This window comes from Leuresthes tenuis, unplaced genomic scaffold, assembly GCF_036924035.1.
Source record: "Leuresthes tenuis unplaced genomic scaffold, fLeuTen1.0.hap1 SCAF_9, whole genome shotgun sequence".
Classification (NCBI taxonomy): domain Eukaryota; kingdom Metazoa; phylum Chordata; class Actinopteri; order Atheriniformes; family Atherinopsidae; genus Leuresthes; species Leuresthes tenuis.
In genome coordinates this window covers 37,060,674-37,086,037 of record NW_027325363.1, presented here as the reverse complement: position 1 = coordinate 37,086,037, position 25,364 = coordinate 37,060,674, and the positions used below count along the sequence as shown (strand labels likewise).

At 44.4% G+C, this 25,364-nt stretch overlaps 13 non-coding genes across 13 annotated transcripts; 5 read left to right on the top strand and 8 right to left on the bottom strand.

The window, feature by feature from the left end:
- The first annotated feature begins 1,426 nt into the window (after positions 1 to 1,426).
- Positions 1,427 to 1,498, top strand: trnad-guc (transfer RNA aspartic acid (anticodon GUC)). The gene has a single exon. It is a non-coding gene; the product is annotated as a tRNA-Asp (tRNA).
- Positions 1,499 to 2,317: 819 nt separating this feature from the next.
- trnal-aag (transfer RNA leucine (anticodon AAG)) lies at positions 2,318 to 2,400 on the bottom strand. Its single transcript has one exon. It is a non-coding gene; the product is annotated as a tRNA-Leu (tRNA).
- Positions 2,401 to 5,105: 2,705 nt separating this feature from the next.
- trnad-guc (transfer RNA aspartic acid (anticodon GUC)) lies at positions 5,106 to 5,177 on the top strand. The gene has a single exon. It is a non-coding gene; the product is annotated as a tRNA-Asp (tRNA).
- Positions 5,178 to 5,995: 818 nt separating this feature from the next.
- On the bottom strand, positions 5,996 to 6,078 carry trnal-aag (transfer RNA leucine (anticodon AAG)). The gene has a single exon. It is a non-coding gene; the product is annotated as a tRNA-Leu (tRNA).
- A 2,195-nt stretch (positions 6,079 to 8,273) lies between these two features.
- trnad-guc (transfer RNA aspartic acid (anticodon GUC)) lies at positions 8,274 to 8,345 on the top strand. The gene has a single exon. It is a non-coding gene; the product is annotated as a tRNA-Asp (tRNA).
- An 819-nt stretch (positions 8,346 to 9,164) lies between these two features.
- On the bottom strand, positions 9,165 to 9,247 carry trnal-aag (transfer RNA leucine (anticodon AAG)). Its single transcript has one exon. It is a non-coding gene; the product is annotated as a tRNA-Leu (tRNA).
- A 3,088-nt stretch (positions 9,248 to 12,335) lies between these two features.
- On the bottom strand, positions 12,336 to 12,418 carry trnal-aag (transfer RNA leucine (anticodon AAG)). Its single transcript has one exon. It is a non-coding gene; the product is annotated as a tRNA-Leu (tRNA).
- Positions 12,419 to 14,308: 1,890 nt separating this feature from the next.
- Positions 14,309 to 14,380, top strand: trnad-guc (transfer RNA aspartic acid (anticodon GUC)). Its single transcript has one exon. It is a non-coding gene; the product is annotated as a tRNA-Asp (tRNA).
- An 819-nt stretch (positions 14,381 to 15,199) lies between these two features.
- On the bottom strand, positions 15,200 to 15,282 carry trnal-aag (transfer RNA leucine (anticodon AAG)). Its single transcript has one exon. It is a non-coding gene; the product is annotated as a tRNA-Leu (tRNA).
- Positions 15,283 to 18,370: 3,088 nt separating this feature from the next.
- On the bottom strand, positions 18,371 to 18,453 carry trnal-aag (transfer RNA leucine (anticodon AAG)). Its single transcript has one exon. It is a non-coding gene; the product is annotated as a tRNA-Leu (tRNA).
- A 2,200-nt stretch (positions 18,454 to 20,653) lies between these two features.
- On the top strand, positions 20,654 to 20,725 carry trnad-guc (transfer RNA aspartic acid (anticodon GUC)). The gene has a single exon. It is a non-coding gene; the product is annotated as a tRNA-Asp (tRNA).
- Positions 20,726 to 21,544: 819 nt separating this feature from the next.
- trnal-aag (transfer RNA leucine (anticodon AAG)) lies at positions 21,545 to 21,627 on the bottom strand. Its single transcript has one exon. It is a non-coding gene; the product is annotated as a tRNA-Leu (tRNA).
- A 3,088-nt stretch (positions 21,628 to 24,715) lies between these two features.
- On the bottom strand, positions 24,716 to 24,798 carry trnal-aag (transfer RNA leucine (anticodon AAG)). The gene has a single exon. It is a non-coding gene; the product is annotated as a tRNA-Leu (tRNA).
- Between the last annotated feature and the right edge of the window lie 566 nt (positions 24,799 to 25,364).

The following is a 25,364-nucleotide window of genomic DNA, read 5'->3' as shown; positions in this document are numbered from 1 at the left end:
CAACATGGGATGTTTCAGGATTACCTGAGCCATCCCTAACTATAAGCTTTATCAAAAAGCATTTGGAAGCAAGAACTCTTAAGATGTAAAACGGCCGAAATAATCTTTAAACTAGACGATACAGTGCCAGTTTAGCAATACAACGTAGCATAGCCAAGCAAGGAGGGAACTTGGGTTGCCTTGCCTGTGAAAATCATTCTGTTGGAGAAGTTTGTCTTGTCAGAAGTGGAATTTGAACCCCGCCTCCAAGGGAAACTGCGGTCTTAACGCAGCACTTTAAAGGCCAAGCGTCGTTGCCGTGATGGCTCGAGCGAGCGGTGTTGATGACTTCACACGGTCGTCCCGACCATATATTGTGGCTGGAGTCAATGCGACAGTCGTTGCAGTCTTTTCAGTCACAGAGGTGTCGCTGCTACGGGAAGGTTACCGCTAACAACTCCACAACGAGGAAAATGGAGAAGAAAACAAGAGCAGGAAGAGTAGCACTGTCATCAATGATCAGCATTCTCACCTCTGCTTACATAATAGCTGATGAGCCTCCAGAATTTGGAATTTCAAGAGGCATGATGATGCCCATCTCACCTCCAAATTCCTAAGCATTCTCACCTCTACTTACATAATAGCTGATCAGCCTCCAGAAGTTGAAATTTCAATAGGCATGATGATGCCCATCTCACCTCCAAATTCCTAAGCATTCTCACCTCTACTTACATAATAGCTGATCAGCCTCCAGAAGTTGAAATTTCAATAGGCATGATGATGCCCATCTCACCTCCAAATTCCTGAGCATTCTCACCTATTACTTACATAATAGCTGAGACTGCAGAAGTTGAAATTTCAATAGGTGTGTTATCACCATTATAGTCTGATGTGGTACTTAGAATACTGTTTTGATATTCTCACCCATCTTAGGCCTAAATGTGAATAGCCCCCCTTCAAATAGCCTGATATGAATCCAGTTTGCTTCGGTCAAAAGCCCTGTCCTGTTGTCCTATGATACGGTACCGGGGGTTTGAAAAATCTGCATAAGGGTCCAAAGTAGAATCTATTTACAACCTATCAACACTGCAAAGGGAAAAAAAAGTCTAGCTTCTTCTGGAGCAAACATTCTACTTTTTATTGTTTTGATGATGCGGAGTGTCCTACATCTACCACAAGGCAGAATTTCTGGGTGTTGCCACCAAGATTCAAGCGTTTATTGTCATATATACAGTGCATGTTAGAAACACATTCCTGTACAATGAGATTCTTGTTGAGCCCTTTTCACCACTTGCATGCTGCAGATCATGCCTAGTTTCTTCTCAATTGCTTTGCGTGATTCAAAACATTCCTTTAAAAGGCACCTCAAATGGGACACAAAACTCTTATTTCGCTCCTTGGCTACTGTAGTCTTTTCAAATGACGACTGTATCTGTTCTATCGAAATTCCTCGTTAGTATAATGGTCAGTATCTCCGCCTGTCACGCGGAAGATCGGGGTTCGATTCCCCGACGGGGAGAGCTAGGATTTTTATCACATGCCTCCCACCAAGTATAATCTAATTCACCCACCCTCAGCCAACTTCCCTCTGGCAAACAGTCACCTCCCTTACAAATCACTCAAGACCAGCAGCTCTTACACCAGCCTTCAATACATGCTGTCATCTCATATTCAACTATCTTACACTTGTTTGCTTTTATCAAAGCACTTTGGAAGACATTTCACTTGGCACCAAATGTATTGCCACCACGAGAAGCCTGGCCTGCAGGGACTATCTTCCCCCTAACCTCTCCTTCATACCACTCTTCCATAAAGCTCACTTCCAAGTACCTTGTCCAACAACAGAAAACCGGTTGTTTCATTCTTGTCTTGTCCAAAGCCAACAAGGACTTCCCCCTAACCTCTCCTTCATACCACTCTTCCATAAAGCTCACTTCCAAGTACTTTGTCCAACAACAGAAATCCTGTGGTTTCATTCTTGTCTTGTCCAAAGCCAACAATGACTTTGCATACCAGGGACGATCTGTCGAGGTCTTTTGTCACGACCAGTGTTTTGTTTTCAGACGATTTTTCCACAAAAATGACAGAAAAACAGGAGGTTTTACGGTGGTGTTGAGTACATGCCAAAATGTTAATATGTAACAATAACTTGAGTTGTGGACAAAGGATTCTCATGCACCAAGCCCCTTCCCTGCGATTCAGAGCGGTCCTAAGACATCAGAGTAACATGACGGCACAAAGAATGTTGCTGTAAACTAGATGATATAGCGCTAGCCACACATGGAATAAATGTGGTTTGCCTTGCCAGTGAAAACCATTCTCCAGGAGAAGTGTGAAATGTCAGAAGTGGGATTTGAACCCACGCCTCCAGGGGAGACTGCGACCTTAACGCAGCGCCTTAGACCGCTCGGCCATCCTGACCATAAAAGGAATTCTTGCACAATAGTGTCGGCGGGCCCAGGGATCATTCGAGTGAATATGTGGATCTGCATGGTGTTCAAGTGTATTGGCTGTTGTTTAAGAGGACTCCTGAGGCAAACAAATAGTAGGCATAGCATTTGTTTGTTTAATAACCACAATAATGTCACGTGTACATAAAATCATTTGAGAAATTAAACAGGGGGAAAAAGAGAGCAAAGTGAGGAAAGGTGTGACAGATGAGGTCCCCCAGCAGTCTAAGCCTATAGCAGCTTGGGCAACATGGGATGTTTCAGGATTACCTGAGCCATCCCTAACTATAAGCTTTATCAAAAAGCATTTGGAATCAAGAACTCTTCAGATGTAAAACGGCTGCAACAATGTTTAAACTAGACGACACAGTGCCAGAATAGCAATACAACATAGCATAGCCAAGCAAGGAGTGAAGTTTGGTTGCCTTGCCATTGAAAATCATTCTCTTGGAGAAGGTTGCTTTGTCAGAAGTGGGATTTGAACCCACGCCTCCAGGGGGGAAGGAGTGTCGGCGGGCCCAGGGATTTTCGAGTGACTATGTGGATCTGCATGGTGTTCAAGTGTATTGGCTGTTGTTTAAGAGGACTCCTGAGGCAATCAAATAGTAGTTATAGCATTTGGAAGCAAGAACTCTTCAGATGTAAAACGGCTGCAACAATGTTTAAACTGGACGACACAGTGCCAGAATAGCAATACAACATAGCATAGCCAAGCAAGGAGTGAAGTTTGGTTGCCTTGCCATTGAAAATCATTCTCTTGGAGAAGGTTGCTTTGTCAGAAGTGGGATTTGAACCCACGCCTCCAGGGGGGGAGGAGTGTCGGCGGGCCCAGGGATTTTCGAGTGACTATGTGGGTCTACGTGCTGTTCAAGTGTATTGGCTGTTGTTTAAGAGGACTCCTGAGGCAAACAAATAGTAGGCATAGCATTTGGAAGCAAGAACTCTTCAGATGTAAAACGGCTGCAACAATCTTTAAACTGGACGACACAGTGCCAGAATAGCAATACAACATAGCCAAGCAAGGAGTGAAGTTGGGTTGCCTTGCCAGTGAAAACAACTCTCTTGGAGAAGGTTGCTTTGTCAGAAGTGGGATTTGAACCCACGCCTCCAGGGGGAGAGGAGTGTCGGCGGGCCCAGGGATCATTCGAGTGACTATGTGGGTCTACGTGCTGTTCATGTGTCTTGGCTGTTGTTTAAGTTGTTTAATAATCACAATAATGTCACGTGTACATAAAATCATTTGAGAAATTAAACAGGGGGAAAAAGAGAGCAAAGTGAGGACAGGTGTGACAAATGAGGTCCCCCAGCAGTCTAAGCCTATAGCAGCTTGGGCAACATGGGATGTTTCAGGATTACCTGAGCCATCCCTAACTATAAGCTTTATCAAAAAGCATTTGGAAGCAAGAGCTCTTCAGATGTAAAACGGCCGCAATAATCTTTAAACTAGACGACACAGTGCCAGAATAGCAATACAACGTAGCATAGCCAAGCAAGGAGTGAACTTGGGTTGCCTTGCCAGTGAAAATCATTCTGTTGGAGAAGTTTGTATTGTCAGAAGTGGAATTTGAACCCCGCCTCCAAGGGAAACTGCGGTCTTAACGCAGCACTATAAAGGCCAAGCGTCGTTGCCGTGATTTCTCGAGCGAGCGGTGATGATGACTTCACGCTGTCGTCCCGACCATATATTGTGGCTGGAGTCGATGCGCCAGTCGTTGCAGTCTTTTCAGTCACAGAGGTGTCGCTGCTACGGGAAGGTTACCGCTAACGACTCCACAACGAGGAAAATGGAGAAGAAAACAATGCCCCCGTCAAGAGCAGGAAGAGTAGCACTGTCATCAATGATCAGCATTCTCACCTCTGCTTACATAATAGCTGATGAGCCTCCAGAATTTGAAATTTCAAGAGGCATGATGATGCCCATCTCACCTCCAAATTCCTAAGCATTCTCACCTCTACTTACATAATAGCTGATCAGCCTCCAGAAGTTGAAATTTCAATAGGCATGATGATGCCCATCTCACCTCCAAATTCCTGAGCATTCTCACCTATTACTTACATAATAGCTGAGACTGCAGAAGTTGAAATTTCAATAGGTGTGTTATCACCATTATAGTCTGATGTGGTACTTAGAATACTGTTTTGATATTCTCACCCATCTTAGGCCTAAATGTGAATAGCCCCCCTTCAAATAGCCTGATATGAATCCAGTTTGCTTCGGTCAAAAGCCCTGTCCTGTTGTCCTATGATACGGTACCGAGGGTTTGAAAAATCTGCATAAGGGTCCAAAGTAGAATCTATTTACAACCTATCAACACTGCAAAGGGAAAAAAAAAGTCTAGCTTCTTCTGGAGCAAACATTCTACTTTTTATTGTTTTGATGATGCGGAGTGTCCTACATCTACCACAAGGCAGAATTTCTGGGTGTTGCCACCAAGATTCAAGCGTTTATTGTCATTTATACAGTGCATGTTAGAAACACATTCCTGTACAATGAGATTCTTGTTGAGCCCTTTTCACCACTTGCATGCTGCAGATCATGCCTAGTTTCTTCTCAATTGCTTTGCGTGATTCAAAACATTCCTTTAAAAGGCACCTCAAATGGGACACAAAACTCTTATTTCGCTCCTTGGCTACTGTAGTCTTTTCAAATGACGACTGTATCTGTGCTATCGAAATTCCTCGTTAGTATAATGGTCAGTATCTCCGCCTGTCACGCGGAAGATCGGGGTTCGATTCCCCGACGGGGAGAGCTAGGACTTTTATCGCATGCCTCCCACCAAGTATAATCTAATTCACCCACCATCAGCCAAGTTCCCTCTTGCAAACAGTCACCTCCCTTACAAATCACTCAAGACCAGCAGCTCTTACACCAGCCTTCAATACATGCTGTCATCTCATATTCAACTATCTTACACTTGTTTGCTTTTATCAAAGCACTTTGGAAGCATTTCACTTGGCACCAAATGTATTGCCACCACGAGAAGCCTGGCCTGCAGGGACTATCTTCCCCCTAACCTCTCCTTCATACCACTCTTCCATAAAGCTCACTTCCAAGTACCTTGTCCAACAACAGAAAACCGGTTGTTTCATTCTTGTCTTGTCCAAAGCCAACAAGGACTTCCCCCTAACCTCTCCTTCATACCACTCTTCCATAAAGCTCACTTCCAAGTACTTTGTCCAACAACAGAAATCCTGTGGTTTCATTCTTGTCTTGTCCAAAGCCAACAATGACTTTGCATACCAGGGACGATCTGTCGAGGTCTTTTGTCACGACCAGTGTTTTGTTTTCAGACGATTTTTCCACAAAAATGACAGAAAAACAGGAGGTTTTACGGTGGTGTTGAGTACATGCCAAAATGTTAATATGTAACAATAACTTGAGTTGTGGACAAAGGATTCTCATGCACCAAGCCCCTTCCCTGCGATTCAGAGCGGTCCTAAGACATCAGAGTAACATGACGGCACAAAGAATGTTGCTGTAAACTAGATGATATAGCGCTAGCCACACATGGAATAAATGTGGTTTGCCTTGCCAGTGAAAACCATTCTCCAGGAGAAGTGTGAAATGTCAGAAGTGGGATTTGAACCCACGCCTCCAGGGGAGACTGCGACCTTAACGCAGCGCCTTAGACCGCTCGGCCATCCTGACCATAAAAGGAATTCTTGCACAATAGTGTCGGCGGGCCCAGGGATCATTCCAGTGAATATGTGGATCTGCATGGTGTTCAAGTGTATTGGCTGTTGTTTAAGAGGACTCCTGAGGCAAACAAATAGTAGGCATAGCATTTGGAAGCAAGAACTCTTCAGATGTAAAACGGCTGCAACAATGTTTAAACTGGACGACACAGTGCCAGAATAGCAATACAACATAGCATAGCCAAGCAAGGAGTGAAGTTTGGTTGCCTTGCCATTGAAAATCATTCTCTTGGAGAAGGTTGCTTTGTCAGAAGTGGGATTTGAACCCACGCCTCCAGGGGGGGAGGAGTGTCGGCGGGCCCAGGGATTTTCGAGTGACTATGTGGGTCTACGTGCTGTTCAAGTGTATTGGCTGTTGTTTAAGAGGACTCCTGAGGCAAACAAATAGTAGGCATAGCATTTGGAAGCAAGAACTCTTCAGATGTAAAACGGCTGCAACAATCTTTAAACTGGACGACACAGTGCCAGAATAGCAATACAACATAGCCAAGCAAGGAGTGAAGTTGGGTTGCCTTGCCAGTGAAAACCATTCTCTTGGAGAAGGTTGCTTTGTCAGAAGTGGGATTTGAACCCACGCCTCCAGGGGGGGAGGAGTGTCGGCGGGCCCAGGGATCATTCGAGTGACTATGTGGGTCTACGTGCTGTTCATGTGTCTTGGCTGTTGTTTAAGTTGTTTAATAACCACAATAATGTCACGTGTACATAAAATAATTTGAGAAATTAAAAAGGGGGAAAAAGAGAGCAAAGTGAGGAAAGGTGTGACAGATGAGGTCCCCCAGCAGTCTAAGCCTATAGCAGCTTGGGCAACATGGGATGTTTCAGGATTACCTGAGCCATCCCTAACTATAAGCTTTATCAAAAAGCATTTGTAAGCAAGAACTCTTCAGATGTAAAACGGCCGAAATAATCTTTAAACTAGACGATACAGTGCCAGTTTAGCAATACAACGTAGCATAGCCAAGCAAGGAGGGAACTTGGGTTGCCTTGCCTGTGAAAATCATTCTGTTGGAGAAGTTTGTATTGTCAGAAGTGGAATTTGAACCCCGCCTCCAAGGGAAACTGCGGTCTTAACGCAGCACTTTAAAGGCCAAGCGTCGTTGCCGTGATGGCTCGAGCGAGCGGTGTTGATGACTTCAAACGGTCGTCCCAACCATATATTGTGGCTGGAGTCAATGCGACAGTCGTTGCAGTCTTTTCAGTCACAGAGGTGTCGCTGCTACGGGAAGGTTACCGCTAACAACTCCACAACGAGTAAAATGGAGAAGAAAACAATGCCCCCGTCAAGAGCAGGAAGAGTAGCACTGTCATTAATGATCAGCATTCTCACCTCTGCTTACATAATAGCTGATGAGCCTCCAGAATTTGGAATTTCAAGAGGCATGATGATGCCCATCTCACCTCCAAATTCCTAAGCATTCTCACCTCTACTTACATAATAGCTGATCAGCCTCCAGAAGTTGAAATTTCAATAGGCATGATGATGCCCATCTCACCTCCAAATTCCTGAGCATTCTCACCTATTACTTACATAATAGCTGAGACTGCAGAAGTTGAAATTTCAATAGGTGTGTTATCACCATTATAGTCTGATGTGGTACTTAGAATACTGTTTTGATATTCTCACCCATCTTAGGCCTAAATGTGAATAGCCCCCCTTCAAATAGCCTGATATGAATCCAGTTTGCTTCGGTCAAAAGCCCTGTCCTGTTGTCCTATGATACGGTACCGGGGGTTTGAAAAATCTGCATAAGGGTCCAAAGTAGAATCTATTTACAACCTATCAACACTGCAAAGGGAAAAAAAAAGTCTAGCTTCTTCTGGAGCAAACATTCTACTTTTTATTGTTTTGATGATGCGGAGTGTCCTACATCTACCACAAGGCAGAATTTCTGGGTGTTGCCACCAAGATTCAAGCGTTTATTGTCATTTATACAGTGCATGTTAGAAACACATTCCTGTACAATGAGATTCTTGTTGAGCCCTTTTCACCACTTGCATGCTGCAGATCATGCCTAGTTTCTTCTCAATTGCTTTGCGTGATTCAAAACATTCCTTTAAAAGGCACCTCAAATGGGACACAAAACTCTTATTTCGCTCCTTGGCTACTGTAGTCTTTTCAAATGACGACTGTATCTGTGCTATCGAAATTCCTCGTTAGTATAATGGTCAGTATCTCCGCCTGTCACGCGGAAGATCGGGGTTCGATTCCCCGACGGGGAGAGCTAGGATTTTTATCACATGCCTCCCACCAAGTATAATCTAATTCACCCACCCTCAGCCAAGTTCCCTCTGGCAAACAGTCACCTCCCTTACAAATCACTCAAGACCAGCAGCTCTTACACCAGCCTTCAATACATGCTGTCATCTCATATTCAACTATCTTACACTTGTTTGCTTTTATCAAAGCACTTTGGAAGGCATTTCACTTGGCACCAAATGTATTGCCACCACGAGAAGCCTGGCCTGCAGGGACTATCTTCCCCCTAACCTCTCCTTCATACCACTCTTCCATAAAGCTCACTTCCAAGTACCTTGTCCAACAACAGAAAACCGGTTGTTTCATTCTTGTCTTGTCCAAAGCCAACAAGGACTTCCCCCTAACCTCTCCTTCATACCACTCTTCCATAAAGCTCACTTCCAAGTACTTTGTCCAACAACAGAAATCCTGTGGTTTCATTCTTGTCTTGTCCAAAGCCAACAATGACTTTGCATACCAGGGACGATCTGTCGAGGTCTTTTGTCACGACCAGTGTTTTGTTTTCAGACGATTTTTCCACAAAAATGACAGAAAAACAGGAGGTTTTACGGTGGTGTTGAGTACATGCCAAAATGTTAATATGTAACAATAACTTGAGTTGTGGACAAAGGATTCTCATGCACCAAGCCCCTTCCCTGCAATTCAGAGCGGTCCTAAGACATCAGAGTAACATGACGGCACAAAGAATGTTGCTGTAAACTAGATGATATAGCGCTAGCCACGCATGGAGTAAATGTGGTTTGCCTTGCCAGTGAAAACCATAATCCAGGAGAAGTGTGAAATGTCAGAAGTGGGATTTGAACCCACGCCTCCAGGGGAGACTGCAACCTTAACGCAGCGCCTTAGACCGCTCGGCCATCCTGACCATAAAAGGAATTCTTGCACAATAGTGTCGGCGGGCCCAGGGATCATTCCAGTGAATATGTGGATCTGCATGGTGTTCAAGTGTATTGGCTGTTGTTTAAGAGGACTCCTGAGGCAAACAAATAGTAGGCATAGCATTTGGAAGCAAGAACTCTTCAGATGTAAAACGGCTGCAACAATCTTTAAACTGGACGACACAGTGCCAGAATAGCAATACAACATAGCATAGCCAAGCAAGGAGTGAAGTTTGGTTGCCTTGCCATTGAAAATCATTCTCTTGGAGAAGGTTGCTTTGTCAGAAGTGGGATTTGAACCCACGCCTCCAGGGGGGGAGGAGTGTCGGCGGGCCCAGGGATTTTCGAGTGACTATGTGGGTCTACGTGCTGTTCAAGTGTATTGGCTGTTGTTTAAGAGGACTCCTGAGGCAAACAAATAGTAGGCATAGCATTTGGAAGCAAGAACTCTTCAGATTTAAAACGGCTGCAACAATCTTTAAACTGGACGACACAGTGCCAGAATAGCAATACAACATAGCCAAGCAAGGAGTGAAGTTGGGTTGCCTTGCCAGTGAAAACCATTCTCTTGGAGAAGGTTGCTTTGTCAGAAGTGGGATTTGAACCCACGCCTCCAGGGGGGGAGGAGTGTCGGCGGGCCCAGGGATCATTCGAGTGACTATGTGGGTCTACGTGCTGTTCATGTGTCTTGGCTGTTGTTTAAGTTGTTTAATAACCACAATAATGTCACGTGTACATAAAATAATTTGAGAAATTAAAAAGGGGGAAAAAGAGAGCAAAGTGAGGAAAGGTGTGACAGATGAGGTCCCCCAGCAGTCTAAGCCTATAGCAGCTTGGGCAACATGGGATGTTTCAGGATTACCTGAGCCATCCCTAACTATAAGCTTTATCAAAAAGCATTTGTAAGCAAGAACTCTTCAGATGTAAAACGGCCGAAATAATCTTTAAACTAGACGATACAGTGCCAGTTTAGCAATACAACGTAGCATAGCCAAGCAAGGAGGGAACTTGGGTTGCCTTGCCTGTGAAAATCATTCTGTTGGAGAAGTTTGTATTGTCAGAAGTGGAATTTGAACCCCGCCTCCAAGGGAAACTGCGGTCTTAACGCAGCACTTTAAAGGCCAAGCGTCGTTGCCGTGATGGCTCGAGCGAGCGGTGTTGATGACTTCACGCGGTCGTCCCGACCATATATTGTGGCTGGAGTCAATGCGACAGTCGTTGCAGTCTTTTCAGTCACAGAGGTGTCGCTGCTACGGGAAGGTTACCGCTAATAACTCCACAACGAGTAAAATGGAGAAGAAAACAATGCGCCCGTCAAGAGCAGGAAGAGTAGCACTGTCATCAATGATCAGCATTCTCACCTCTGCTTACATAATAGCTGATGAGCCTCCAGAATTTGGAATTTCAAGAGGCATGATGATGCACATCTCACCTCCAAATTCCTAAGCATTCTCACCTCTACTTACATAATAGCTGATCAGCCTCCAGAAGTTGAAATTTCAATAGGCATGATGATGCCCATCTCACCTCCAAATTCCTGAGCATTCTCACCTATTACTTACATAATAGCTGAGACTGCAGAAGTTGAAATTTCAATAGGTGTGTTATCACCATTATAGTCTGATGTGGTACTTAGAATACTGTTTTGATATTCTCACCCATCTTAGGCCTAAATGTGAATAGCCCCCCTTCAAATAGCCTGATATGAATCCAGTTTGCTTCGGTCAAAAGCCCTGTCCTGTTGTCCTATGATACGGTACCGAGGGTTTGAAAAATCTGCATAAGGGTCCAAAGTAGAATCTATTTACAACCTATCAACACTGCAAAGGGAAAAAAAAAGTCTAGCTTCTTCTGGAGCAAACATTCTACTTTTTATTGTTTTGATGATGCGGAGTGTCCTACATCTACCACAAGGCAGAATTTCTGGGTGTTGCCACCAAGATTCAAGCGTTTATTGTCATTTATACAGTGCATGTTAGAAACACATTCCTGTACAATGAGATTCTTGTTGAGCCCTTTTCACCACTTGCATGCTGCAGATCATGCCTAGTTTCTTCTCAATTGCTTTGCGTGATTCAAAACATTCCTTTAAAAGGCACCTCAAATGGGACACAAAACTCTTATTTTGCTCATTGGCTACTGTAGTCTTTTCAAATGACGACTGTATCTGTGCTATCGAAATTCCTCGTTAGTATAATGGTCAGTATCTCCGCCTGTCACGCGGAAGATTGGGGTTCGATTCCCCGACGGGGAGAGCTAGGACTTTTATCGCATGCCTCCCACCAAGTATAATCTAATTCACCCACCATTAGCCAAGTTCCCTCTTGCAAACAGTCATCTCCCTTACAAATCACTCAAGACCAGCAGCTCTTACACCAGCCTTCAATACATGCTGTCATCTCATATTCAACTATCTTACACTTGTTTGCTTTTATCAAAGCACTTTGGAAGCATTTCACTTGGCACCAAATGTATTGCCACCACGAGAAGCCTGGCCTGCAGGGACCTCTATCTTCCCCCTAACCTCTCCTTCATACCACTCTTCCATAAAGCTCACTTCCAAGTACCTTGTCCAACAACAGAAAACCTGTTGTTTCATTCTTGTCTTGTCCAAAGCCAACAAGGACTTCCCCCTAACCTCTCCTTCATACCACTCTTCCATAAAGCTCACTTCCAAGTACTTTGTCCAACAACAGAAATCCTGTGGTTTCATTCTTGTCTTGTCCAAAGCCAACAATGACTTTGCATACCAGGGACGATCTGTCGAGGTCTTTTGTCACGACCAGTGTTTTGTTTTCAGACGATTTTTCCACAAAAATGACAGAAAAACAGGAGGTTTTACGGTGGTGTTGAGTACATGCCAAAATGTTAATATGTAACAATAACTTGAGTTGTGGACAAAGGATTCTCATGCACAAAGCCCCTTCCCTGCGATTCAGAGCGGTCCTAAGACATCAGAGTAACATGACGGCACAAAGAATGTTGCTGTAAACTAGATGATATAGCGCTAGCCACGCATGGAGTAAATGTGGTTTGCCTTGCCAGTGAAAACCATAATCCAGGAGAAGTGTGAAATGTCAGAAGTGGGATTTGAACCCACGCCTCCAGGGGAGACTGCGACCTTAACGCAGCGCCTTAGACCGCTCTGCCATCCTGACCATAAAAGGAATTCTTGCACAATAGTGTCGGCGGGCCCAGGGATCATTCGAGTGAATATGTGGATCTGCATGGTGTTCAAGTGTATTGGCTGTTGTTTAAGAGGACTCCTGAGGCAAACAAATAGTAGGCATAGCATTTGGAAGCAAGAACTCTTCAGATGTAAAACGGCTGCAACAATCTTTAAACTGGACGACACAGTGCCAGAATAGCAATACAACATAGCATAGCCAAGCAAGGAGTGAAGTTTGGTTGCCTTGCCATTGAAAATCATTCTCTTGGAGAAGGTTGCTTTGTCAGAAGTGGGATTTGAACCCACACCTCCAGGGGGGGAGGAGTGTCGGCGGGCCCAGGGATCATTCGAGTGACTATGTGGGTCTACGTGCTGTTCATGTGTCTTGGCTGTTGTTTAAGTTGTTTAATAACCACAATAATGTCACGTGTACATAAAATAATTTGAGAAATTAAAAAGGGGGAAAAAGAGAGCAAAGTGAGGAAAGGTGTGACAGATGAGGTCCCCCAGCAGTCTAAGCCTATAGCAGCTTGGGCAACATGGGATGTTTCAGGATTACCTGAGCCATCCCTAACTATAAGCTTTATCAAAAAGCATTTGGAAGCAAGAACTCTTCAGATGTAAAACGGCCGAAATAATCTTTAAACTAGACGATACAGTGCCAGTTTAGCAATACAACGTAGCATAGCCAAGCAAGGAGGGAACTTGGGTTGCCTTGCCTGTGAAAATCATTCTGTTGGAGAAGTTTGTATTGTCAGAAGTGGAATTTGAACCCCGCCTCCAAGGGAAACTGCGGTCTTAACGCAGCACTTTAAAGGCCAAGCGTCGTTGCCGTGATGGCTCGAGCGAGCGGTGTTGATGACTTCAAACGGTCGTCCCGACCATATATTGTGGCTGGAGTCAATGCGACAGTCGTTGCAGTCTTTTCAGTCACAGAGGTGTCGCTGCTACGGGAAGGTTACCGCTAACAATTCCACAACGAGTAAAATGGAGAAGAAAACAATGCCCCCGTCAAGAGCAGGAAGAGTAGCACTGTCATTAATGATCAGCATTCTCACCTCTGCTTACATAATAGCTGATGAGCCTCCAGAATTTGGAATTTCAAGAGGCATGATGATGCCCATCTCACCTCCAAATTCCTAAGCATTCTCACCTCTACTTACATAATAGCTGATCAGCCTCCAGAAGTTGAAATTTCAATAGGCATGATGATGCCCATCTCACCTCCAAATTCCTGAGCATTCTCACCTATTACTTACATAATAGCTGAGACTGCAGAAGTTGAAATTTCAATAGGTGTGTTATCACCATTATAGTCTGATGTGGTACTTAGAATACTGTTTTGATATTCTCACCCATCTTAGGCCTAAATGTGAATAGCCCCCCTTCAAATAGCCTGATATGAATCCAGTTTGCTTCGGTCAAAAGCCCTGTCCTGTTGTCCTATGATACGGTACCGGGGGTTTGAAAAATCTGCATAAGGGTCCAAAGTAGAATCTATTTACAACCTATCAACACTGCAAAGGGAAAAAAAAAGTCTAGCTTCTTCTGGAGCAAACATTCTACTTTTTATTGTTTTGATGATGCGGAGTGTCCTACATCTACCACAAGGCAGAATTTCTGGGTGTTGCCACCAAGATTCAAGCGTTTATTGTCATTTATACAGTGCATGTTAGAAACACATTCCTGTACAATGAGATTCTTGTTGAGCCCTTTTCACCACTTGCATGCTGCAGATCATGCCTAGTTTCTTCTCAATTGCTTTGCGTGATTCAAAACATTCCTTTAAAAGGCACCTCAAATGGGACACAAAACTCTTATTTCGCTCCTTGGCTACTGTAGTCTTTTCAAATGACGACTGTATCTGTGCTATCGAAATTCCTCGTTAGTATAATGGTCAGTATCTCCGCCTGTCACGCGGAAGATCGGGGTTCGATTCCCCGACGGGGAGAGCTAGGATTTTTATCACATGCCTCCCACCAAGTATAATCTAATTCACCCACCCTCAGCCAAGTTCCCTCTGGCAAACAGTCACCTCCCTTACAAATCACTCAAGACCAGCAGCTCTTACACCAGCCTTCAATACATGCTGTCATCTCATATTCAACTATCTTACACTTGTTTGCTTTTATCAAAGCACTTTGGAAGGCATTTCACTTGGCACCAAATGTATTGCCACCACGAGAAGCCTGGCCTGCAGGGACTATCTTCCCCCTAACCTCTCCTTCATACCACTCTTCCATAAAGCTCACTTCCAAGTACCTTGTCCAACAACAGAAAACCGGTTGTTTCATTCTTGTCTTGTCCAAAGCCAACAAGGACTTCCCCCTAACCTCTCCTTCATACCACTCTTCCATAAAGCTCACTTCCAAGTACTTTGTCCAACAACAGAAATCCTGTGGTTTCATTCTTGTCTTGTCCAAAGCCAACAATGACTTTGCATACCAGGGACGATCTGTCGAGGTCTTTTGTCACGACCAGTGTTTTGTTTTCAGACGATTTTTCCTCAAAAATGACAGAAAAACAGGAGGTTTTACGGTGGTGTTGAGTACATGCCAAAATGTTAATATGTAACAATAACTTGAGTTGTGGACAAAGGATTCTCATGCACCAAGCCCCTTCCCTGCGATTCAGAGCGGTCCTAAGACATCAGAGTAACATGACGGCACAAAGAATGTTGCTGTAAACTAGATGATATAGCGCTAGCCACGCATGGAGTAAATGTGGTTTGCCTTGCCAGTGAAAACCATAATCCAGGAGAAGTGTGAAATGTCAGAAGTGGGATTTGAACCCACGCCTCCAGGGGAGACTGCAACCTTAACGTAGCGCCTTAGACCGCTCGGCCATCCTGACCATAAAAGGAATTCTTGCACAATAGTGTCGGCGGGCCCAGGGATCATTCCAGTGAATATGTGGATCTGCATGGTGTTCAAGTGTATTGGCTGTTGTTTAAGAGGACTCCTGAGGCAAACAAATAGTAGGCATAGCATTTGGAAGCAAGAACTCTTCAGATGTAAAACGGCTGCAACAATCTTTAAACTGGACGACACAGTGCCAGAATAGCAATACAACATAGCATAGCCAAGCAAGGAGTGAAGTTTGGTTGCCTTGCCATTGAAAATCATTCTCTTGGAGAAGGTTGCTTTGTCAGAAGTGGGATTTGAACCCACGCCTCCAGGGGGGGAGGAGTGTCGGCGGGCCCAGGGATTTTCGAGTGACTATGTGGGTCTACGTGCTGTTCAAGTGTATTGGCTGTTGTTTAAGAGGACTCCTGAGGCAAACAAATAGTAGGCATAGCATTTGGAAGCAAGAACTCTTCAGATTTAAAACGGCTGCAACAATCTTTAAACTGGACGACACAGTGCCAGAATAGCAATACAACATAGCCAAGCAAGGAGTGAAGTTGGGTTGCCTTGCCAGTGAAAACCATTCTCTTGGAGAAGGTTGCTTTGTCAGAAGTGGGATTTGAACCCACGCCTCCAGGGGGGGAGGAGTGTCGGCGGGCCCAGGGATCATTCGAGTGACTATGTGGGTCTACGTGCTGTTCATGTGTCTTGGCTGTTGTTTAAGTTGTTTAATAACCACAATAATGTCACGTGTACATAAAATAATTTGAGAAATTAAAAAGGGGGAAAAAGAGAGCAAAGTGAGGAAAGGTGTGACAGATGAGGTCCCCCAGCAGTCTAAGCCTATAGCAGCTTGGGCAACATGGGATGTTTCAGGATTACCTGAGCCATCCCTAACTATAAGCTTTATCAAAAAGCATTTGTAAGCAAGAACTCTTCAGATGTAAAACGGCCGAAATAATCTTTAAACTAGACGATACAGTGCCAGTTTAGCAATACAACGTAGCATAGCCAAGCAAGGAGGGAACTTGGGTTGCCTTGCCTGTGAAAATCATTCTGTTGGAGAAGTTTGTATTGTCAGAAGTGGAATTTGAACCCCGCCTCCAAGGGAAACTGCGGTCTTAACGCAGCACTTTAAAGGCCAAGCGTCGTTGCCGTGATGGCTCGAGCGAGCGGTGTTGATGACTTCACGCGGTCGTCCCGACCATATATTGTGGCTGGAGTCAATGCGACAGTCGTTGCAGTCTTTTCAGTCACAGAGGTGTCGCTGCTACGGGAAGGTTACCGCTAATAACTCCACAACGAGTAAAATGGAGAAGAAAACAATGCGCCCGTCAAGAGCAGGAAGAGTAGCACTGTCATCAATGATCAGCATTCTCACCTCTGCTTACATAATAGCTGATGAGCCTCCAGAATTTGGAATTTCAAGAGGCATGATGATGCACATCTCACCTCCAAATTCCTAAGCATTCTCACCTCTACTTACATAATAGCTGATCAGCCTCCAGAAGTTGAAATTTCAATAGGCATGATGATGCCCATCTCACCTCCAAATTCCTGAGCATTCTCACCTATTACTTACATAATAGCTGAGACTGCAGAAGTTGAAATTTCAATAGGTGTGTTATCACCATTATAGTCTGATGTGGTACTTAGAATACTGTTTTGATATTCTCACCCATCTTAGGCCTAAATGTGAATAGCCCCCCTTCAAATAGCCTGATATGAATCCAGTTTGCTTCGGTCAAAAGCCCTGTCCTGTTGTCCTATGATACGGTACCGAGGGTTTGAAAAATCTGCATAAGGGTCCAAAGTAGAATCTATTTACAACCTATCAACACTGCAAAGGGAAAAAAAAAGTCTAGCTTCTTCTGGAGCAAACATTCTACTTTTTATTGTTTTGATGATGCGGAGTGTCCTACATCTACCACAAGGCAGAATTTCTGGGTGTTGCCACCAAGATTCAAGCGTTTATTGTCATTTATACAGTGCATGTTAGAAACACATTCCTGTACAATGAGATTCTTGTTGAGCCCTTTTCACCACTTGCATGCTGCAGATCATGCCTAGTTTCTTCTCAATTGCTTTGCGTGATTCAAAACATTCCTTTAAAAGGCACCTCAAATGGGACACAAAACTCTTATTTTGCTCATTGGCTACTGTAGTCTTTTCAAATGACGACTGTATCTGTGCTATCGAAATTCCTCGTTAGTATAATGGTCAGTATCTCCGCCTGTCACGCGGAAGATTGGGGTTCGATTCCCCGACGGGGAGAGCTAGGACTTTTATCGCATGCCTCCCACCAAGTATAATCTAATTCACCCACCATTAGCCAAGTTCCCTCTTGCAAACAGTCATCTCCCTTACAAATCACTCAAGACCAGCAGCTCTTACACCAGCCTTCAATACATGCTGTCATCTCATATTCAACTATCTTACACTTGTTTGCTTTTATCAAAGCACTTTGGAAGCATTTCACTTGGCACCAAATGTATTGCCACCACGAGAAGCCTGGCCTGCAGGGACCTCTATCTTCCCCCTAACCTCTCCTTCATACCACTCTTCCATAAAGCTCACTTCCAAGTACCTTGTCCAACAACAGAAAACCTGTTGTTTCATTCTTGTCTTGTCCAAAGCCAACAAGGACTTCCCCCTAACCTCTCCTTCATACCACTCTTCCATAAAGCTCACTTCCAAGTACTTTGTCCAACAACAGAAATCCTGTGGTTTCATTCTTGTCTTGTCCAAAGCCAACAATGACTTTGCATACCAGGGACGATCTGTCGAGGTCTTTTGTCACGACCAGTGTTTTGTTTTCAGACGATTTTTCCACAAAAATGACAGAAAAACAGGAGGTTTTACGGTGGTGTTGAGTACATGCCAAAATGTTAATATGTAACAATAACTTGAGTTGTGGACAAAGGATTCTCATGCACAAAGCCCCTTCCCTGCGATTCAGAGCGGTCCTAAGACATCAGAGTAACATGACGGCACAAAGAATGTTGCTGTAAACTAGATGATATAGCGCTAGCCACGCATGGAGTAAATGTGGTTTGCCTTGCCAGTGAAAACCATAATCCAGGAGAAGTGTGAAATGTCAGAAGTGGGATTTGAACCCACGCCTCCAGGGGAGACTGCGACCTTAACGCAGCGCCTTAGACCGCTCTGCCATCCTGACCATAAAAGGAATTCTTGCACAATAGTGTCGGCGGGCCCAGGGATCATTCCAGTGAATATGTGGATCTGCATGGTGTTCAAGTGTATTGGCTGTTGTTTAAGAGGACTCCTGAGGCAAACAAATAGTAGGCATAGCATTTGGAAGCAAGAACTCTTCAGATGTAAAACGGCTGCAACAATCTTTAAACTGGACGACACAGTGCCAGAATAGCAATACAACATAGCATAGCCAAGCAAGGAGTGAAGTTTGGTTGCCTTGCCATTGAAAATCATTCTCTTGGAGAAGGTTGCTTTGTCAGAAGTGGGATTTGAACCCACGCCTCCAGGGGGGGAGGAGTGTCGGCGGGCCAAGGGATTTTCGAGTGACTATGTGGGTCTACGTGCTGTTCAAGTGTATTGGCTGTTGTTTAAGAGGACTCCTGAGGCAAACAAATAGTAGGCATAGCATTTGGAAGCAAGAACTCTTCAGATGTAAAACGGCTGCAACAATCTTTAAACTGGACGACACAGTGCCAGAATAGCAATACAACATAGCATAGCCAAGCAAGGAGTGAAGTTTGGTTGCCTTGCCATTGAAAATCATTCTCTTGGAGAAGGTTGCTTTGTCAGAAGTGGGATTTGAACCCACACCTCCAGGGGGGGAGGAGTGTCGGCGGGCCCAGGGATCATTCGAGTGACTATGTGGGTCTACGTGCTGTTCATGTGTCTTGGCTGTTGTTTAAGTTGTTTAATAACCACAATAATGTCACGTGTACATAAAATAATTTGAGAAATTAAAAAGGGGGAAAAAGAGAGCAAAGTGAGGAAAGGTGTGACAGATGAGGTCCCCCAGCAGTCTAAGCCTATAGCAGCTTGGGCAACATGGGATGTTTCAGGATTACCTGAGCCATCCCTAACTATAAGCTTTATCAAAAAGCATTTGGAAGCAAGAACTCTTCAGATGTAAAACGGCCGAAATAATCTTTAAACTAGACGATACAGTGCCAGTTTAGCAATACAACGTAGCATAGCCAAGCAAGGAGGGAACTTGGGTTGCCTTGCCTGTGAAAATCATTCTGTTGGAGAAGTTTGTATTGTCAGAAGTGGAATTTGAACCCCGCCTCCAAGGGAAACTGCGGTCTTAACGCAGCACTTTAAAGGCCAAGCGTCGTTGCCGTGATGGCTCGAGCGAGCGGTGTTGATGACTTCAAACGGTCGTCCCGACCATATATTGTGGCTGGAGTCAATGCGACAGTCGTTGCAGTCTTTTCAGTCACAGAGGTGTCGCTGCTACGGGAAGGTTACCGCTAACAACTCCACAACGAGTAAAATGGAGAAGAAAACAATGCCCCCGTCAAGAGCAGGAAGAGTAGCACTGTCATTAATGATCAGCATTCTCACCTCTGCTTACATAATAGCTGATGAGCCTCCAGAATTTGGAATTTCAAGAGGCATGATGATGCCCATCTCACCTCCAAATTCCTAAGCATTCTCACCTCTACTTACATAATAGCTGATCAGCCTCCAGAAGTTGAAATTTCAATAGGCATGATGATGCCCATCTCACCTCCAAATTCCTGAGCATTCTCACCTATTACTTACATAATAGCTGAGACTGCAGAAGTTGAAATTTCAATAGGTGTGTTATCACCATTATAGTCTGATGTGGTACTTAGAATACTGTTTTGATATTCTCACCCATCTTAGGCCTAAATGTGAATAGCCCCCCTTCAAATAGCCTGATATGAATCCAGTTTGCTTCGGTCAAAAGCCCTGTCCTGTTGTCCTATGATACGGTACCGGGGGTTTGAAAAATCTGCATAAGGGTCCAAAGTAGAATCTATTTACAACCTATCAACACTGCAAAGGGAAAAAAAAAGTCTAGCTTCTTCTGGAGCAAACATTCTACTTTTTATTGTTTTGATGATGCGGAGTGTCCTACATCTACCACAAGGCAGAATTTCTGGGTGTTGCCACCAAGATTCAAGCGTTTATTGTCATTTATACAGTGCATGTTAGAAACACATTCCTGTACAATGAGATTCTTGTTGAGCCCTTTTCACCACTTGCATGCTGCAGATCATGCCTAGTTTCTTCTCAATTGCTTTGCGTGATTCAAAACATTCCTTTAAAAGGCACCTCAAATGGGACACAAAACTCTTATTTCGCTCCTTGGCTACTGTAGTCTTTTCAAATGACGACTGTATCTGTGCTATCGAAATTCCTCGTTAGTATAATGGTCAGTATCTCCGCCTGTCACGCGGAAGATCGGGGTTCGATTCCCCGACGGGGAGAGCTAGGATTTTTATCACATGCCTCCCACCAAGTATAATCTAATTCACCCACCCTCAGCCAAGTTCCCTCTGGCAAACAGTCACCTCCCTTACAAATCACTCAAGACCAGCAGCTCTTACACCAGCCTTCAATACATGCTGTCATCTCATATTCAACTATCTTACACTTGTTTGCTTTTATCAAAGCACTTTGGAAGGCATTTCACTTGGCACCAAATGTATTGCCACCACGAGAAGCCTGGCCTGCAGGGACTATCTTCCCCCTAACCTCTCCTTCATACCACTCTTCCATAAAGCTCACTTCCAAGTACCTTGTCCAACAACAGAAAACCGGTTGTTTCATTCTTGTCTTGTCCAAAGCCAACAAGGACTTCCCCCTAACCTCTCCTTCATACCACTCTTCCATAAAGCTCACTTCCAAGTACTTTGTCCAACAACAGAAATCCTGTGGTTTCATTCTTGTCTTGTCCAAAGCCAACAATGACTTTGCATACCAGGGACGATCTGTCGAGGTCTTTTGTCACGACCAGTGTTTTGTTTTCAGACGATTTTTCCTCAAAAATGACAGAAAAACAGGAGGTTTTACGGTGGTGTTGAGTACATGCCAAAATGTTAATATGTAACAATAACTTGAGTTGTGGACAAAGGATTCTCATGCACCAAGCCCCTTCCCTGCGATTCAGAGCGGTCCTAAGACATCAGAGTAACATGACGGCACAAAGAATGTTGCTGTAAACTAGATGATATAGCGCTAGCCACGCATGGAGTAAATGTGGTTTGCCTTGCCAGTGAAAACCATAATCCAGGAGAAGTGTGAAATGTCAGAAGTGGGATTTGAACCCACGCCTCCAGGGGAGACTGCGACCTTAACGTAGCGCCTTAGACCGCTCGGCCATCCTGACCATAAAAGGAATTCTTGCACAATAGTGTCGGCGGGCCCAGGGATCATTCCAGTGAATATGTGGATCTGCATGGTGTTCAAGTGTATTGGCTGTTGTTTAAGAGGACTCCTGAGGCAAACAAATAGTAGGCATAGCATTTGGAAGCAAGAACTCTTCAGATGTAAAACGGCTGCAACAATCTTTAAACTGGACGACACAGTGCCAGAATAGCAATACAACATAGCATAGCCAAGCAAGGAGTGAAGTTTGGTTGCCTTGCCATTGAAAATCATTCTCTTGGAGAAGGTTGCTTTGTCAGAAGTGGGATTTGAACCCACGCCTCCAGGGGGGGAGGAGTGTCGGCGGGCCCAGGGATTTTCGAGTGACTATGTGGGTCTACGTGCTGTTCAAGTGTATTGGCTGTTGTTTAAGAGGACTCCTGAGGCAAACAAATAGTAGGCATAGCATTTGGAAGCAAGAACTCTTCAGATTTAAAACGGCTGCAACAATCTTTAAACTGGACGACACAGTGCCAGAATAGCAATACAACATAGCCAAGCAAGGAGTGAAGTTGGGTTGCCTTGCCAGTGAAAACCATTCTCTTGGAGAAGGTTGCTTTGTCAGAAGTGGGATTTGAACCCACGCCTCCAGGGGGGGAGGAGTGTCGGCGGGCCCAGGGATCATTCGAGTGACTATGTGGGTCTACGTGCTGTTCATGTGTCTTGGCTGTTGTTTAAGTTGTTTAATAACCACAATAATGTCACGTGTACATAAAATAATTTGAGAAATTAAAAAGGGGGAAAAAGAGAGCAAAGTGAGGAAAGGTGTGACAGATGAGGTCCCCCAGCAGTCTAAGCCTATAGCAGCTTGGGCAACATGGGATGTTTCAGGATTACCTGAGCCATCCCTAACTATAAGCTTTATCAAAAAGCATTTGTAAGCAAGAACTCTTCAGATGTAAAACGGCCGAAATAATCTTTAAACTAGACGATACAGTGCCAGTTTAGCAATACAACGTAGCATAGCCAAGCAAGGAGGGAACTTGGGTTGCCTTGCCTGTGAAAATCATTCTGTTGGAGAAGTTTGTATTGTCAGAAGTGGAATTTGAACCCCGCCTCCAAGGGAAACTGCGGTCTTAACGCAGCACTTTAAAGGCCAAGCGTCGTTGCCGTGATGGCTCGAGCGAGCGGTGTTGATGACTTCACGCGGTCGTCCCGACCATATATTGTGGCTGGAGTCAATGCGACAGTCGTTGCAGTCTTTTCAGTCACAGAGGTGTCGCTGCTACGGGAAGGTTACCGCTAATAACTCCACAACGAGTAAAATGGAGAAGAAAACAATGCGCCCGTCAAGAGCAGGAAGAGTAGCACTGTCATCAATGATCAGCATTCTCACCTCTGCTTACATAATAGCTGATGAGCCTCCAGAATTTGGAATTTCAAGAGGCATGATGATGCACATCTCACCTCCAAATTCCTAAGCATTCTCACCTCTACTTACATAATAGCTGATCAGCCTCCAGAAGTTGAAATTTCAATAGGCATGATGATGCCCATCTCACCTCCAAATTCCTGAGCATTCTCACCTATTACTTACATAATAGCTGAGACTGCAGAAGTTGAAATTTCAATAGGTGTGTTATCACCATTATAGTCTGATGTGGTACTTAGAATACTGTTTTGATATTCTCACCCATCTTAGGCCTAAATGTGAATAGCCCCCCTTCAAATAGCCTGATATGAATCCAGTTTGCTTCGGTCAAAAGCCCTGTCCTGTTGTCCTATGATACGGTACCGAGGGTTTGAAAAATCTGCATAAGGGTCCAAAGTAGAATCTATTTACAACCTATCAACACTGCAAAGGGAAAAAAAAAGTCTAGCTTCTTCTGGAGCAAACATTCTACTTTTTATTGTTTTGATGATGCGGAGTGTCCTACATCTACCACAAGGCAGAATTTCTGGGTGTTGCCACCAAGATTCAAGCGTTTATTGTCATTTATACAGTGCATGTTAGAAACACATTCCTGTACAATGAGATTCTTGTTGAGCCCTTTTCACCACTTGCATGCTGCAGATCATGCCTAGTTTCTTCTCAATTGCTTTGCGTGATTCAAAACATTCCTTTAAAAGGCACCTCAAATGGGACACAAAACTCTTATTTTGCTCATTGGCTACTGTAGTCTTTTCAAATGACGACTGTATCTGTGCTATCGAAATTCCTCGTTAGTATAATGGTCAGTATCTCCGCCTGTCACGCGGAAGATTGGGGTTCGATTCCCCGACGGGGAGAGCTAGGACTTTTATCGCATGCCTCCCACCAAGTATAATCTAATTCACCCACCATTAGCCAAGTTCCCTCTTGCAAACAGTCATCTCCCTTACAAATCACTCAAGACCAGCAGCTCTTACACCAGCCTTCAATACATGCTGTCATCTCATATTCAACTATCTTACACTTGTTTGCTTTTATCAAAGCACTTTGGAAGCATTTCACTTGGCACCAAATGTATTGCCACCACGAGAAGCCTGGCCTGCAGGGACCTCTATCTTCCCCCTAACCTCTCCTTCATACCACTCTTCCATAAAGCTCACTTCCAAGTACCTTGTCCAACAACAGAAAACCTGTTGTTTCATTCTTGTCTTGTCCAAAGCCAACAAGGACTTCCCCCTAACCTCTCCTTCATACCACTCTTCCATAAAGCTCACTTCCAAGTACTTTGTCCAACAACAGAAATCCTGTGGTTTCATTCTTGTCTTGTCCAAAGCCAACAATGACTTTGCATACCAGGGACGATCTGTCGAGGTCTTTTGTCACGACCAGTGTTTTGTTTTCAGACGATTTTTCCACAAAAATGACAGAAAAACAGGAGGTTTTACGGTGGTGTTGAGTACATGCCAAAATGTTAATATGTAACAATAACTTGAGTTGTGGACAAAGGATTCTCATGCACAAAGCCCCTTCCCTGCGATTCAGAGCGGTCCTAAGACATCAGAGTAACATGACGGCACAAAGAATGTTGCTGTAAACTAGATGATATAGCGCTAGCCACGCATGGAGTAAATGTGGTTTGCCTTGCCAGTGAAAACCATAATCCAGGAGAAGTGTGAAATGTCAGAAGTGGGATTTGAACCCACGCCTCCAGGGGAGACTGCGACCTTAACGCAGCGCCTTAGACCGCTCTGCCATCCTGACCATAAAAGGAGTTCTTGCACAATAGTGTCGGCGGGCCCAGGGATCATTCGAGTGAATATGTGGATCTGCATGGTGTTCAAGTGTATTGGCTGTTGTTTAAGAGGACTCCTGAGGCAAACAAATAGTAGGCATAGCATTTGGAAGCAAGAACTCTTCAGATGTAAAACGGCTGCAACAATCTTTAAACTGGACGACACAGTGCCAGAATAGCAATACAACATAGCATAGCCAAGCAAGGAGTGAAGTTTGGTTGCCTTGCCATTGAAAATCATTCTCTTGGAGAAGGTTGCTTTGTCAGAAGTGGGATTTGAACCCACGCCTCCAGGGGGGGAGGAGTGTCGGCGGGCCAAGGGATTTTCGAGTGACTATGTGGGTCTACGTGCTGTTCAAGTGTATTGGCTGTTGTTTAAGAGGACTCCTGAGGCAAACAAATAGTAGGCATAGCATTTGGAAGCAAGAACTCTTCAGATGTAAAACGGCTGCAACAATCTTTAAACTGGACGACACAGTGCCAGAATAGCAATACAACATAGCATAGCCAAGCAAGGAGTGAAGTTTGGTTGCCT